Source organism: Mastigoproctus giganteus, chromosome 5 (genome assembly GCF_048544385.1).
Source record: "Mastigoproctus giganteus isolate SK-2022 chromosome 5, ASM4854438v1, whole genome shotgun sequence".
Lineage (NCBI taxonomy): Eukaryota > Metazoa > Arthropoda > Arachnida > Uropygi > Thelyphonidae > Mastigoproctus > Mastigoproctus giganteus.
Genome location: NC_143579.1, coordinates 125,861,579 through 125,877,425, shown reverse-complemented (window position 1 = coordinate 125,877,425; position 15,847 = coordinate 125,861,579). Strand labels below are relative to the sequence as shown.

Sequence of the window (15,847 nt, the reverse complement as noted above, 5' to 3'; positions counted from 1 at the left end):
AGAGATTAGGAGATACTGATATTAGAGTGGCAGCTATCTGAAGTTTCTGTGCAGGATTTTGAGAACTCTGTAAGTAATTCTATATACATATATATATATAATATACCTATATATAGGTGCTTATTGCTAATTACTGGTTTTAATGCTTTCCTCACCTCCTTGTTAATTCAGCTGTGCCTAAAGTCTATATTTCTTTTTCTTCTTTCCACTGTTTGCATCTTCAGGCTATATATTTTGTTCTCCTTGGCAATTAATACATGTTGGTTTTTAAGCTGAACAGACTGATTTTGTGGTCAAAGGACCACAAAATCAGTCTTACGAAATGGTTAAAAAACAGGCCATATGTGAGTGTCTATATTTCTGGTGCTTTAAACAGCATGAAGATGCTGTTTAAAGATGTTTTTTTGTTATAGATGGACATACAAGACAGTAAAGCTACTCAGGTTGTTGTTATTAGGAGCATTAGCAACTAAGGCCATATTGCTCCGGGATATGCGGTGGTCATTCCCTGACATTTCCGCATCCTCCGTATTTGGTGGTGACGGGCTCGAACCCCGGTCTAATCAAGAAGCATGTGCTACGCACTGCTGCTCCTTCCCACCTGGCTACGGAGGTGCCAAAGCTACTCAGGTTTGGTTGATTTAGGAGAATTTGGTGAATAAAATCTACTAATTCAATCAAAGTAGCTTTCCCTCCTCAGACACTTTGAGAAGATCCCATTCCAAGATTACACCTCAAGATGAGTTCAGTGTTTTGTAAGGTGTTACTATGACTGGTAAATGGACATAGCTCAGAGTTGCTGTTCTGGGTGCTTTTCATTTCTGGTCTCAACAAGGACATTGCCAGAAGAAAGCCATTTGACTGATTTGGGGGGGGGGGGGCTGCCAACAACAACAACAACATATGGGGGATTTTAATTTCCTGGATATTGACTGGAATTTTTGGGTTGGTCACTCACAACACACTAGCAAGGCTTTTGTGGATTTATTGGATGATTGTTTTCTACATCAGCATGTTTGGGAGGCAAACAAAGGAAGTTATACTCTTGATCTGATTATCGGTAGTGATTCTTCAAGCATTAAGAATCTGCAGATAAAGGAACCACTAGGTGGCAGTGATCACAGTGTGCTGAAGTGGGATTTACTCAGAGGTAACTACCATCAGGAGTAAAGGGAAGGACTTTTGCTTTCGTAAAGGTGACTACGGTGGTCTGAGACATTATTTAAATTCTATAGTGGTACCAACTGATGTTACCAACAGCAAATTCAAAATGAGAGGCATTCAAAGAATTAATCTTGGAAGCTACTAGGTTTTACATACCAACTAAGAAATATTGTTCAAGGTTTAGGCCTAAATGGAAGTCAGATGAACTAATGAGATACGTGGCAAAGAAAAAAAATGCATGGGATACATATAAATTAATAGGTAATATGGAAGCCTATGATAGATATAAGCTGGTCTGTAACCAAGTCAGAAAGGAGATTAGGCAGGCAAAGGCAGATTATGAGAAATGTTTGGCAAAGGATGCAAAGAGAAACAGCAAAGAGTTCTTTACCTATGTAAACTCTAGAAGGAAGAGATGAATCAGATTGGTCTACTGGATATAGATGGTTCAACTGTTGATGATCCTACTCAGGTGGCTAACAAACTAAATGAGTATTTTGTATCTACATGCACACATAAAGAATTAGCTCACTCATGTAGCTCCCTGCCAGAGATGAATTAAACTCTGGCAGTGAGCTACATGATTTTGCAATAACTGAGAGGAAAGTGGAAAGGGTCTTAGAGGAGAACAGGTATTGTGGGTTATCAGACACTCAGTCTAAAACACTGATGGATCCAATATCTTTCTATTACAGAAGATTTAGGAGAAGTCCTTATGGCATGCCTCCCTAAAATCCACTCATGCACATCTTCTCGATGGTAAGCCCTGTTATGTCACTTAGGTGGCAACGAACGTGTAGAGTGGTTCTCTTCAAGATGCCTTGTTAGTGTGAACAGGAAAAGACCAAACCCTCCAGTACATGACAGCACGACAAAACAAATGGCCCTCAGTCCCCAGCGGCTCTAACTCCCCCTCTTATTGCAGCGAGAGCATCAGAGTAGAAGCAGAGGGTGCTAAAAATCTCTGGGTACGACCAGGCTTCCATGCACAGAAACTGAACTTGGCCTGTTACAACGTAATATCACTCATCGGTGAAGACAGGACTTTAGAGCTTAAAAAGGAATTAGAAATTTGTGAATTGGAATATCATTGGTTTGGCTGAAACAAGAAGAAGAAATGAATCACTTTTAAGTTTATCAAGAGGAAATCTGCTGTACACCAATGGAAACAGTGAAAGGAGCGAAGGTCAAATTGGCTTTCTAGTCCATAAAGATATAAAAAACAACATTTAGGAATTCAAAAGTATATCACCAAGGGAGTCAAGACTAATACTCAGGATTTCTAAGAGGTACAAGCTAAAGGTTATAATGATTTATGCACCAACATCGAGCCATGATGATGAAGAGGTTGAAGAAATGTACATCGAAATTGAGAGTCTTCTAGATGAGCAGAAAACACACTACACTATCATTATGGGAAACTTCAACAGAAAGGGGAACTATAGGAAATTTTGGAATTGGTGAAAGAAATGAAAGAGGTCAAAGAGGATTGTCAGTAATGAACACTTTTTTCAAGAAAAGGGTGAACAGGAAATAGACATGGAAGAGTCCAAATGTATTAACAACTAATGAAATCGACTTCATTCTCACTAACAGAAGATATATCGTGAATGATGTTACCATCCCGAACAAGATAAATGTTGGAAGTGATCACAGAATGGTAAGATGCAGACTTGATATAGATGTAAGAAAATAAAGGAAAAAACCGACTCGAGTAAATAATATGAAGATTTTTGAGATAGCAGAAGAGGAGAAAAAGCAGTATGAACTGAACTTAAGAACAAGTTTGAGCTTCTGCAGACTGCTCATGACCAAGATATCAATGAGGAATATTACAACTTTCTGAAATTGATAAAGCGCAAGAAACCTATAGGTAAAAATAAATCAAAAGAAAAAAAAATTTGTCAAGAAACACTTGTCATGATGAACCGAAGACGACAAATGAAGAGCAAGATAAACACTGACAAGGAGAAAATTGAGTATACTGAGTTATGCAAAGCCATTAGAAAGAGACTCAAGAGGGGACATAAGATTTAACACAAAAACAGTAGAACAAGCATTAAGGGAAAACAAAGGACTTAAATCGGCAGCCATGAGCAGTAATACAGAAAGACAAATGATACTGAAACTGCAGAATAGCAAGGGTGTACTTTTAAATAGTAGAGAAGGCATAATTCAATTGTATAATTATAGCGAATTATACAAGGAGCGAGGGAATGTTGCCAGCAGTGGGAAAGATGCATCGCAAATTAGTAAACATGTATGACATACTCAATATTCTTCCTGATGAGGTAGAACATGCGTTAAAGAATATAAAAAATCAGAAAGCCCCGGGGGGAAAATGAAGTTACTGTAGGGTTGTTAAAATTGAGAGGAAGAGACATGACACAAAAACTGGCCAGACTCTTCACAAAATGAATTAGAAAAGGTGTGATGCCTTAGGAATAGAATAATGCATAGTTTTGCTGCATAAGAAAGGAGATAAATCAGAAATTGGAAATTATAGACCAATTATCTTGTTATCCCACATCTGTGAGATTGAAGTTGGACGGTAAATGGATGTTGGCTGGTGGCAGCATGTGTTTGGACTATTTTGAAAGACCGGGAATTATAGAAGCCAATTCAGAAAAACAGTGCCCATGGAAGTATCTGTAGAAAAGGCATGCAGAAGAAACAGTATGCCTATGAGATAGCGAGTGGAGAGACTCTGTTAGAGAGGAGTCATTAATTAATCTAACTACCCTCTTCTGAATGGAATCTAGAAGCCCGAGTGAGGTTTTGGGGGCACCGCCCCAGATGTCAGAACAATATTCCATGGTAGGGTGGATTTGCAATTTGTACAGGGTGAAGAGCTGTTTGGAAAAAAAAGTAACGTCAAGAGCGAAAGAGAAAACCAAGTTTTTTAGATGCAGAGGAAGCAATATTTGTAATGTGCTTGTGCTAAGAGAGAGATTAGAAGTCAGGATAATCCCCAAAAGAGATATACCATTTTTCCTAGAAATCGGACTGCCACCAAAGATAAGCATAGGAGCAGAAGAATCCTTTTTGCGAGATATAAGACAAGACTGAGTTTTAAAAGAATTGAAATCAACTAAGTTGTCTTTGCCCCACCAGAGGATTAGCTGGAGATCGACATTTAAGGAATTGGTAGCAGATATTCAAGAAGTTTAAGCTGATTGAGCAAGGCAAGGTTACTCAAAATGAAAAGTGGAATTGAATGCTATCATCGGCAAAACTATGGATAGGATTTCAAGTCAATGGAAGAAGGTAATTAATGTACAAGAGGAAAAGAGTGGGGGAAAGAACTGAACCTCGGGGGACATTAGTATTAGTTGAGAAGTTAGAAGACAGAGGGCCATCATCCTCAATGAGCGATCAGAGAGAAAACTGGATAACCAATTACAAAAAACAGTTGGCAATCCATAAGATGGAAGCTTGTTTAGAAGACCTTTATGCCAAACACGATCAAAAGCCTTTGAGATGTCAAGTGCTTGTGTTTCACCAAACTTTTCTATTGAATTTGTTCATAACTGAATGGTAACATAAGACAGAATATCACCAGTGGATCGATACTGATGGAATCCATATTGGCAATTGTTGAGTAGACGGAAGATTTCTAGACAGTTTAAGAGTTGGTTAATTGATTTCTCCATTACTTTAGAAAGAGTAGAAGTACCTAGGTGGTAGATGACTCTCATCAACCAGTTTGCTTATTAGAGGATAGAAGTAGTGGAACTCATGTTTAGTCTCTAGAGCTAAGTTCCGGTCAACCCTTCCCTATCTCTTCCATCATGCAGTGTGATTGATGACTTTTGAGGTTATGATAAACACGTGGCGAGATCCTATATTCTTTACATTTCGAGGGCTCAGCTCTAAAATGGTGTTCGCAGGCCAGCCGCTAGTTAGTACACTGGACCGAACCTATTGGTAACTCTCTAGGAGGCTTCCAGATCAGCTAGTGTATAATCTTGCTCCCTCTACTCTGCCAGATAGTGACTGGAGGGAGTCCGAATAGTGTGTATGCAGGGAGTATTGTAGAGGCCACGTTATGTCAAGGATCTGGGTGTATATTCTTACCATGTGTACGCCATATCCAAAAATTTCATTACTTCATATAGCATGTCCAACCCACTTTTTCTTACTATTGAATACACCATGAATTGTCAAACTAATACAGCAAGCTTATCTGCGAAAAGATCTAAACATCCCAAGCACTTCCTAATTAATTTCACAAATATACATGGTCTCAATTCTAATCTCAACGATGTCCATTTCCACTTGCAGTCTGCCAAATCCCATGTACTTTTTCTGACAGAATCTCAGTTATCGGTTGATTCAAATACTATTCACCTCAGTTGCCCAAATTATTTGCTGTATGATTCCTTTCACCTCAAAGGTGGTACTTGTGCATGTGTTCATTCTGATATTCCCTGTCACAGATTTGGCAATTTGGAATCTCCTCTCTTTGATCTTCTCTGGCTCAAAATCTCTCTACATCATTGTGTCAAATTCATCTGTTGTCTCTACCCTTCTCCCATCTCCACTAATCACTTGGAGCTCTTTGACTTCCTCTCTTTGCAGCTTGACTTTCTCCAGTCCAACTTTCCTAATAGTGAGGTAATTTTCCTTGGTGATTTTAATGTTCACAACTCCTGCTGGCTTCCGTTTTCTAGTCACACCGAACCAGCTGGACAAGATGCTGAGGCTTTTGCAATTACTAATGACCTTGCACAGATTGTTCATTTACCTACAAGAATACCGGACAATCCTAATCATACAGCCAACACGCTTGATCTTTTTCTCACAAACAACCCTTCTAAGTACACGGTCAAAGTGAGAGATCCTTTAGGCACTTCGGATCACAACTTGGTGATTGTCTCTTCTCCAATGAAGCCTTTATCTCATGGCTATTCCCAACCTCGTGTTGTTTGGCATTACAAGAATGCAAAATGGGATGACCTGCAAGATTTCTTTTCTTCTTTTCCTTTGTCGGATTACTGTTTCAAAACTTCTGATGTCAACGTTTGCTCAGATCGTGTCGGTGAAATTATTCTTGTAGGAATGGAATCCTTTATCCCACACTCCACTTTAAAATCTCGTCCTTTATCTAAACCTTGGTTTTCCAATAAATGTGCTAAGACTGTTCAAGAGAAGAAAGTTGCATATCTTAATTGGCTTGTTTCTAATTCTTCAGTTTCATTTTCTGCCTACACAAAAGCTCGCAACAATTGTAAAGCAGTTATTAATCAGTCCAAACTGCAGTTTGAACAGGATAAGAGTAGAAAACTTGCTTCTTGCCCTAATGGTAGCCAACCATTCTGGTCTCTTGCCAAAGCTTTTGGCCGCAACTTTTGCCCATCTCTGCTCCCACCTCTGTCCAAACCAGATGTCCTGTTGTCACTTCAGCCAAGGATAAAGCTGACCTGCTAGCATCCCATTTTTCTTCCAACTCATGTATTAATGATCTTGGTAAAATACCTCCCACCATTCCCAACACGCTGCATTCAATGCCCCCTGTGGTCTTCTGTCAAAAGGATGTCAGAAGGATTTTGACGAATCTTGATGCTAAGAAAGCTCCAGGTCCTGATGGTATTTCTCCACTTGTTCTCAAAACCTGTACTCCTGAACTTACTCCTATTCTTTGCCGCCTTTTTTCACTTTCTTATTCCAAAGGTGTTTTTCCTTCTGCTTGGAAATTTGCTCATATCCAGCCAGTTCCTAAAAAGGGTGACAAATCCCTCCCATCCAATTATTGTCCCATTGCAATTACTTCTACTCTTTCTAAAGTAATGGAGAAATCAATTAACCGCCGACTCTTAAACTACCTAGAAACCTTCTGTCTGATCAACGATCGCCAGTATGGGTTCTGTCAGTGTCGATCCACTGGTGATATTCTGGCTTATTTTACCCATTTATGGACTAATTCAATGGAAAGGTTTGGTGAAACACAAGTAGTTGCTCTTGACATCTTAAAGGCTTTTGATTGTGTTTGGCATAAAAGTCTTCTAAATAAGCTTCCATCTTATGGATTGCCAAGTGTTTTTAGTAATTGGTTATCCAGTTTTCTCTCTGATCGCTCACTGAGGGTGAGGGTGACTGTCTTCTAACTTCTCTACTAATGCCAGTGTCCCCCAAGGTTCAGTTCTTTCTCCCACTCTTTTCCTCTTGTATATCAATGACCTTCTTCCATTGCCTGGAAATCCTATCCATAGTTTTGCTGATGATAGCACATTGCATTCTACTTTCCATTTTGAGAAACCTTGCCCTGCTCAACCAGCTTCAACTTCTAGAAAATCTGCTACCAATTCCTTAAATGTCGATCTTCAGCTAATTCTCCAGTGGGGGAAAGACAACTTAGTTGATTTCAACCCTTCTAAAACTCAGTCTTGCCTTATATCTCGCAAAAAGGATTCTTCTGCTCTTATGCTTATCTTTAGTGACACTCCGATTTCTAGGTAAAATTATATATCTCTTTTGGGGATTACCCTGACTTCTAATCTCTCTTGGCATAAGCACATTACAAATATTGCTTCCTCTGCATCTAAAAAACTTGGTTTTCTCTTTCGCTGTCAGCATTACTTTTCTTCCAAACAGCTGCTCACTTTCTACAAATCGCAAATCCACCCTGCCATGGAATATTGTTCCCACATCTGGGGTTGTGCCCCCAAAACCGCTCTCGGGCTTCTTGATTCCATTTAGAAGAGGGCAGTTAGGTTAATTAATGATTCATCTCTAACAGAGTCTCTCCACTCACTGTCTCATAGACATACTGTTTCTGCTGCATGCCTCTTCTACAGATACTTCCATGGACACTGTTCTTCTGAATTGGCTTCTATAATTCCCGCTCTCTCTCTCTCTCTCTCTTACAAAACTGTCCAAACATGTGCCACCACTAGCCAACATCCATTTCCTGTCCAACTATAAACTCACAGAACCAACTTTTCATCTTCCTCGTTTATTCATTCAACTGCCGTTTTCTGGAACAACCTTCCTTCATACGTATTTCCCGAAAATTACAGTCTACTGAAGTTCAAGTCCACTGTTAACAAATATCTTCTTTCGTCTTCTTAACTTCCAACCCAAGCATGGTACTAAGTACTATAGGTTGTAATACCTCTCGTGTTTGGGGTTTACATATAAAAAAAAAACTGCAATGGGACGGTAACTGGATGGGAGGTATTTGTCACCGTTTTTAGGAACTGGCTGGATATGAGCAAATTTCCAAGCAGAAGGAAAAACACCTTTGAAATAAAAAAGTGAAAAAAGGCAGCAAAGAATAGGAGTAAGTTCAGGATCACAGATTTTGAGAACAAGTGGAGAAATACCATCGGGATTTGGAGCTTTCTTAGCATCAAGATTCATCAAAATCCTTCTAACATCCTTTTGATGGAAGACCACATGAGGCACTGAATGGAGCGTGTTGGGAATGGTGGGAGGTGTTTTATCAAGATCATTAACACGAGTTGGAACAAAAGGTGTAAGGTGTATTTAGTGTCAGACGGCACCAGGGGTTTCTCCCATCTCCGTGTTGCTTTCATTGTGGGTGTACCAGTTCACTGGGAAATGCCAGAGATTTAAAAGTGTGTGGGCTTTGTATCTGTGTGATGTCGTGTACCGTTGTTCATCTGGTCGTTTAGCCGCTGGACCCCTGCTGAGGCCCAACGTTGCCCCACCTTCGCCCCGTGGAGGCAGACCAGGAACCAGTAGTTTTAGTTTCACTCTGGCAGGTCCTGCCACCTAATTTCCTGAGATTTCAGAGGCTAGGACCTTAAAAAAAAAAAAAAAAAAAAAAAAAAAACGTGCGCGCTCTTTTATATGCACGTACGTACAGACAGAGACATATATCCATCATCGTCGGTTTGATGATCGTTAGGTGAGGGGGATAATGCTTGCATAATAAAGGCCGAAAGAATGGGCGAACGGGAATTTTGACATAATTAAGTTTTTGTGTGTGGGACATTCGCTAGCATAAAGATAGAGTGGGTGGGAGACTGAAGGCTGGGGGGGTTAAGGCAGAAATATGGGGATGATAGAGTAGGCAACCCCAGAAGTCAGTGAGGCATGCCCATGCCTCACCAGGAGAAAGTAGGGGGCACCGGGGGGACTGTCCCACCACCGGCGCAGGGGAGGGGGTGGAAAGGCACCAGGCAAGGAAGCCCGGTGAGCTGAAGAACAGATGTTCTTTGGTTATAATGGTAGTGGGTTGTGGGCTGCGGCCATTTGGTTTCTCCTCGTCCTCCTCCTCGTGAACAGTGCCTGTGCATAATCTGAGAAGGCTTGATACTCCTCCTTTGTGTCTAGGAGGTGATGTTCTTGTCCCTGTGGTAAGTAGTGGATTCTGGTGAGTAAAACACCACGTAGGTCTTCATAGAGCCTGCAGTCATACATTAGGTGCTGCCAGCTCTCCAGCCCCCCGCAAGTGCAAGTTGGATCAACTTGAATCCCAAGTAGAGACAGTTTGGCATTAATAGCTCCGTGTCCAGTTAAGAGGTACGTTGCTTGTAGACCTGGGGAGAATGGGATGCTAGCCGGTCAGCTTTATCCTTGGCTGAAGTGACAACAGAACCATCTGGTTTGGACAGAGATGGTCAAATGTTGCAGCCAATAGCTTTGGCAAGAGACCAGAATGCTCGGCTTCCATTAGGGCAAGAAACAAGTTTTCTTCTCTCAGCTGTTCATAATCTAGTTTGGACTGATTAATAACTGCTTTACAATTGTTGCAAGCTTTGATGTAGGCAGAAAATGAAACTGCAGAATTGAAAACAAGCCAATTATGATATGCAACATTCTTCTCTTGAACAGCTTTAGCACATTTATTGGGAAACCAAGGTTTAGCTAAAGGATGAGATTTTAAAGTGGAGTGTTGAATAAAGGATTCCATTCCTACAAGAATAATATCAGTTACACAATCTGAGCAAATGTTAACATCAGAAGTTTTGAAACAGTAATCCGACCAAGGAGAAGAAGAAAAGAAATCTCACAGGTCATCCCATTTTGCATTCTTGTAATGCCAAACAATGAGGTTGGGAATTGCCATGAGACAAAGGCTCCATTGGAGAAGAGACAATCACCAAGTTGTGATCTGAGATGCCTAAAGGACCACTCACTGTGACCGTATACTTAGAACGGTTGTTTGTGAGAAAAAGATCAAGCGTGTTGGGTGTACGGTTAGGACTGTCCGGGATTCTTGTAGGTAAATGAACAATCTATGCAAGGTCATTAGTAGTTGCAAAAGCCTCAGCATCTCGACCAGCTGGGTTAGCGTGACTAGAAAATGGAAGCCAGCTGGGGTTGTGAACATTAAAATCATCAAGGAAAATTATCTCACTGTGAGGAAAGTTGGACAGGAGAAAGTCAAGGTGCAAAGAGAGGAAGTCAAAGAGCTCCAAGTGATTAGTGAAGTTGGGAGAATGGTAGAGACAACAAATGAATCTGACACAATGAGGTAGAGAGATTTTAAGCCAGAGAAGATCAAGGAGAGGAGATTCCAAATTGCAAAGTCTCTGACAGGGAATATCAGAACGGACACATGCACAAGTACCACTTTTGAGACGAAAGGAATCATACAGCGAATAATTTTGGCAACTGAGATGAGTAGTAGTTGAATCAACCGATAACTGAGATTCGGTCAGAAAAAGTAAATGGGGTTTGGCAGAATGCAACTGGAAATCGTTGGGATCAGAATTGAGACCACGTATATATTTGTGAAATGAACTAGGAAGTGTTTGGGAGGTTTAGATCTTTTTGCAGATAAGCTTACTCTATTAGTTTGACAATTCATGGTGAATTCAATAGTAAGTAAAAGTGGGGGGGGGCATGCTGTATGAATGTATGAAATTTTTGGATATGGCTTATACACGGTGAGAATATATCCAGATCTCTGACATAACGTGACCTCAACAATGCTCCCCGCATACACACTACTCGGATTCCCTCCAGTCACTATCTGGCAGAGTAGAAGTAGCAAGATTATACACTATCTGATCCAGAAGCCTCCTAAACAGTTACCAATAGGTTTGGTCCGGTGTACTGACTAGTGGCAAGCCTGTGAACACTGTTTTAGAGCTGTAATGTTAGGAAGATTGGATCTCGCCATGATGTTCATCATAACCTCAAAAGTCATCAGTCATACTGCATGATGGAAGAGACGGGGAAGGGTTGACCGGAACTTGGCTCTGGAGACTAAACATGGATTCCACCACTTCAAGCCTCCAATAAACAAAGTGGTGGTATTGCACCGTTTGCTGAGAGTCATCTACCACCTAGTATTACCTTGTAACACAGAGGAGCTGCATTACTCCATGTGGTGTGGTGTGGTGTGGTGTGGGTGCCACACCTCGTCCCCTGCTTACGTTGGTTCGTACCTGAATGGTCACCCACAGTGTGCTTGTGCACTGGGTTATACCAAAGATTCCTGAGTTAAAACTCAGGATTATCAAATAGATATTTATTTAAAGTATACCCAGTATAAAATAAAATAAAATAAAATAAAATAAACTGGGTATACTTTAAATAAATATCTATTTGTTAAACTATGGACCCCAGTACTCCAGGCCCATTTGTCACTACTCAGGATTATGTTTCTAGTGGAAACAAGTTTCCTATCTCTACGTGCCTTAATTCTCTTAACAGCAATCACTCCCTGTGGTTTTAATTCAGAGCAGATTTCCTCCTCAGTAACTTTGAGAAGGTCCCTCTCTGAAATGACACTTCTCAATGAGTTGCGTGTTCTTTGTGGTGTCACTGTTATGGGTATTCCTCCAATTGATGTTGCTCGGAGTTAGCTGCTCAGACTGCCTGTCATGTTTAGTTTCAATTAAGAGGTCTCCAGAACGGAGCCTCTTAACTGATTTGGGGGAACCTGCTAACCATCTAACCCTTTCTGTATAAAGAAGGGTTCCATTTTACCAATTTGTTTTTCGCTGCTTGAATGTATTAAAAAATTAAAGATCTTGGGACAGGTCCTGATGGTTTTTCAGTTTGTTGCCTCTTAATAGCAATAGTGCTATCTGTGTCTTCATCTATATTTGCAGATAGGGACTGGATTGGGGCCCCCTGAAGAAATAAGTTTATCAGGATTCATGAAGTTTTTGAAGTAGTTCGGTGCCTGGGCTCCCCACCCACCACGGAGCCCAAAGGGATGCCCCCTACCTGGCATGCAATAAATGCACTAGGGTGTGGGATGCCAGGGCTACCCAGACACCATACCCATACCTGTACCACCGCCAGCCTGAATCCTGTCCCTTGGACCATGAGGGCAGGGGCATGTCATTGATTCGGTTGACCCTCGCAGGCGAGCCTACTAGCTGACTGATCCTAGCAGAGCCTTCTAGGACCACTCAGTCTTGTCGAAGTATGGGCCAAAGTGGTGTATTGAAGCTGGGCCCCTCAACCACCAGGATCCCCTTTCTGAATTTACACGGGTCACAGCACATGGCAAACACACCAGATTCCACTGATGTTAGCCTGGAACTTTGGCTGTGGGCATTGGATCCCAGTGATGCTAATCTGGAGGACTAGCAGCATCACTAGCAGGTCCCCTCACCACGTACAGTGCCCATGTCGAGGGGTGATGCACAGGAAGCAATGTTGACATGCTTATGTCATTGAAAATGAGCAAAAGAACAGTTGACTATTTTCTTGTGAGAAATCAGATAAATTTTCTATAAGCAGTTGTTAAAAATAGAGTTTGGATTGATTAAGAACTGTTTTACAATTGCTGCTAGCTTGCGTAGGCAAAAAATAAAGCCAGAGATTTGGATTCAAGTCAGTTGTGATATGCTGATATGACTACAGTCATATTCAAGTTCTTATCTTGAATAGCCTTAACATATTCATTGGAAAACCAAGTTTCACATAAAGGATGAGATATTAGAGTAGAATGCAGAGTAAAGGGTTTCATTTCTGCAAAAATAATTTCATTAACACAGTCTGAGCAAACATTGGGATCAGAAGGTTTAAAGCAATAATTCAACCAATGAAAAGAACAGGAATTGTGCAGATCATCCTATTTTTCATTCGTGTAAAGCTAAACAACACAAGGCTAAGTATGGCCAGCATGAGAGGAGAGGGAGGGCTACATTGGAGAAGACATCATCACCAAATTGTGATCAGAAGGGACTAGAAAACTGCTAACATTAACAGTGCATGTTGAAGGGCTACAGTTTAAAAAAAGCATGAGAGCATTGGGTTTGATTTAAACTGCCTGGTATTCTTATAGGTATAGGAACAAGCTGTGTGAGATCATTATTCAGAGCAAAAGCTCAGCATCTCAATCATCAGTCTGTGTATAACCAGAAAACTGGAGTCAGCTGAATTTGTGGGCATTAACATCACAAGAAAAAATCTCACTGTTAGGAAAGTTAGTTTGGAGAAAGTGCAGTTTCAAAGAACAGAAATGAAAGAGTTCTGAGTGTTATTAAAGTTGGGAGAATGATAGAGGTAACTGATGAATTGGAGTTGGGATAATGATAGAGGCAACAGATGAATGACAGAATGGAGTTGCAAGTTTTAAGCTAGAGAACATCAAAAAATGAAAATTCCAGTTAGGAAGTTTTTGATTAGGAATCTCAGAACAGACATTACCACCTTAGAAGTGAAAGGTATCATAGAGTGAATAATTAATACAATTGGGATGGATAGTGATTGGAACAACTGAAGATTAGGATTCTGTTAAAAAAATTAAGTAGTGCCTAGCTGATTGCAGATGGAAGTGGACATCACTGAGACCACAGACATTTGTGAAATGAATGAGGAAGTTTCTGCAAGGTTTAGATTTTTCACAAATGTTTGTTGTATAATTAGTTTGACTATTCATGATGAATTCAGTAGATTAATTAAAATTAGAGGGAAGTACATGTATGAAATTATGAAATATTGGTATGGTGTACACACAGCAAGAATATATCCAGCTCCTTAACAATACATGGCCTCAACAATGCTTCCCATATACACACTACTTGACTCCCTCTAATCACTAGCTGGCAGAGTAAAAGGCAGTAAGAATATACATCAGCTGAACCAGATGCCTTCTATACAGTTACCAACAGGTTTCTCTCTGGTGGACTATCTAGCAGCTGGTCAGCTAAAACTTTCAGAGATGTACCCTTGAAATATAAGGAATACAGGATCTCACAATGATGCCTATTATAACCTCAAAAGACATCTCTCATACTGCATGATGGAGGTTGATGGAGCTTTACTCTTCGGACTAAACATGGGTTTTGCCTGAAGAGTTTGATACAGTTTTGGCGGAAGAGTTTGAACATTTGATACAGTACTACCTCTTTAATTGTTGAAAACAAGTTTTCAACAATTAAAGAGGTAGTACTGTATCAAATGATGAGAATCATATACTACCTAGTATGGCCTGCAACACAGAAGGGCAGTATTCCTCTTTGTTGTGTGGACACCACACACCATAAAGAGGTGGTGTAGTGTTTGCATCCCACAGTATTCCTCTACAAAGAGGAATACTGTGGGATGTAGACATGACACCTCACCCCCTACAGTTGGTTCACACATAGGTTGTGGTATACTGATGTCTTCAGGTGATTCCAGTACACCAAATGAAGTGTTTCTTGCCTTGCACACTGGAGATATACTCAAAGTTACTCTCAAGTCACAACCATCAGGAAGGTGCACGAACAGGATTTGGATGCTGCAGAACAACTGGAATTCACCAAAAACATAGTCCATCTAAATGCAAGTAGGATACCTGAATATCAGTTCCACCAGGCCTTTTAGATTCACAGTACCCTTAGCCTGTCCTACCTGGAAGAATATCTCCACCAAGCCTCAGGGACCATTTTAACTAATCATCATTTTTATTATAAACAATACAGCAAATTTACAAATGACATTGTTATCCAATTTGCAGATAACAATATCATTTATAATGTCAGCATAAGCACAAGCTCTGTCACTTGGGAGAAGGAAAGCTTCCATTGAGAGTAAACACACAAGAGCATAACAAAGAGAAGCATTATTTTCACAAACTATTTCAATACTTGCATTAAAATAGAACCCCTTCCTTTACAAAAGCACCTTAGTCCAACAAAGAACAATAACTTTTCTGTGATCAGAAAAATCTCATCAATTATAGCCCACTTCTGAATTACCACAAATCTCCACCTAATGAGATGAAGAATGGAAGCACAGCTTTCATAAAGACCCACCCATTTCATAGGATTGCAAAAGTCAATAACTGGGATCTTCAAACTGGGTTTCACTTTTTCTCAAAGAAGTAGCATTAGTACAGTTATTCTAACATCATGCTGTCAATTATTTTGTGCTGCTCCAATAAAGTGAAGCATTAAAAGTTAAGTATAATAAGTATTTTAAGTATTTCAGTGGCTTTAAAAATATAGGTGGTAAATTTTTAGTTTGGTAGCCAGCAAACTTTCTATTACGAGACCATAAGAGCATAACATTTCATTAAGATGATCAAAAGTCTGTTGGCTGCCTCGCATATCATGAATAGTTGAGAAACAGGCTGCCGACTGAGTTTTAAACATATAAAATTAAATATCACATAGCTTAAATGTAAATTATGCAGGAACCAGTTCATATGCCAACAGTTTAATGCACAGAATAAGTTTTTCACCAAACTGCAATGACCCAATTTTGGGAGGGCTGGAGGGAAAATCTTAAAAATGTCAAGTTCTTCAATATTCTCTATATA

General features: G+C 40.2%; 1 protein-coding gene across 1 annotated transcript in view; it reads right to left on the bottom strand.

Annotated features, from left to right (window-relative positions):
- HPS1 (Hermansky-Pudlak syndrome 1 protein) overlaps positions 1-15,847 on the bottom strand; it is a 455,504-nt gene that overhangs the window by 31,737 nt on the left and 407,920 nt on the right. The window lies entirely within an intron of this gene.